Source organism: Pinus tabuliformis, chromosome 4_2 (genome assembly GCF_031772625.1).
Source record: "Pinus tabuliformis cultivar Carrire ecotype Pingquan chromosome 4_2, CPIR1, whole genome shotgun sequence".
Taxonomy (NCBI): domain Eukaryota; kingdom Viridiplantae; phylum Streptophyta; class Pinopsida; order Pinales; family Pinaceae; genus Pinus; species Pinus tabuliformis.
Window position 1 is genome coordinate 584,311,089 of NC_142304.1, and position 1,518 is coordinate 584,312,606.

At 36.2% G+C, this 1,518-nt stretch overlaps 1 pseudogene; it reads left to right on the top strand.

The window, feature by feature from the left end:
• Positions 1–865: 865 nt before the first annotated feature.
• Positions 866–1,252, top strand: LOC149170647 (antifungal protein ginkbilobin-like protein pseudogene; annotated as a pseudogene).
• The last annotated feature ends 266 nt before the right edge of the window (positions 1,253–1,518 follow it).

Consider the following 1,518-nt stretch of genomic DNA (forward strand, 5'->3'; position numbering starts at 1 on the left):
TGCTACCAAACAAGGCCTTAGGACTAGACGAATTTACAATAGACTTTTTTGAAGCTCGTTGGAAGATATTAGGTCTTGAAACTCATGACTTAGTGGATGAATCTTGATAGACCCACAAGGTATGGACTAGACTTAATGATACTCTCATGTAGTGAGGTATGAGAACACATAACTTTTATAATTAATTTGAAATTGCCACTTACAACTCGTAAGTTTCTCATGAGTTTGAACCAATCACTCCCTTCTCATGCGGTAATCTCTCCCAAAATTTGAAGAAGGGAAAAACTATGTTGTATTATTTTTTGTTTTGAGTGAAGCTCTTCTTTTCACCAAAATGGTTTCCCAAAACAAAATGAAATACATCTGTTGTATAATATATTTGGAATATATTTATTGATTTTATGTTTAAAAATAGTATTTTAGAATAGTTTGTAAATTTAAAATTATATTAGATTTATCAATATAAAATTTAAAATTATATTAAAAAAACAGTTGACCAAACAAAACAAAATAAAATACATACATTTCATAATACTACAATATTATTCTAACTTTAATTTTGAGAAATCGCTAATTCATGCCTGTGAAAGAATAAATATAAATAAATAAATAAAAGAAACACATCTTTTCATATTTTGAAAATAAAATGATTCATGCCTATGAAAAAATAAATCCAAAATAACTAAGCACGCCACAAAGCCACCCTGATTCTTGGGGTCACGCAGGTTATCCTACCCACGCAACCATGCCCCTTGAGGGCTATAAAACGGGGGTGTCCTTACTACAATGATAAGGATTTCAATAACCTTTGGCATTTGAGGTGATTATTATTATTAGAGGTGATATTATTTTATCTGAGGCAGCCATGGCGATGAGGTCATTTGGCTTTGTTTTACCTCTCATGTTGCTATTGGCATTGGCGGGCGCACAGAATACAAACATACTGTGGCATTACTGTAATGATGTAACATTCCAAGTGTCCGATCCTTTCTTCAGTACTGTAGAAACCCTGTTCACAGAGCTGGAAGATAACACGGGCGATGACGGTGGGTTCTACCAGACGTCGGTTCCAGGCTCACCCACTGCCTACGGGCAAGCAACCTGCAATACCGCACTCGCTCCGGATGAGTGCCAAAACTGCCTTTATCACCTAGTCTGGTTAGACATGATTCCCATTTGCGGTCTTGCAGTCGGTGCTCAGTGTGCATTGGTGGACTGCTACATGCGCTACGAGCAGTACCAGTTCTATTAGTATCAACGGATGCCTGCTCATTTAAAACGCCAAGGAACCTCATCTCTGTAGTGATATTGCTTACTTATTTCTTCTATCGTTTTATGCTTCATCTCTCTGTAGTGATATTGCTTACCTATTTGATTGCTTACCTATTTGATGATATATGTCTAGCTTATCAATTTCTTCTATTGTTATAGTTTGTAATTCGTGTTCTAGTGTGGTGTTCTAGGTAGGGTGTGGTGTGGTGTGGTGTGGTGTGGTATTTCTATGTAAATGTTAGTTAT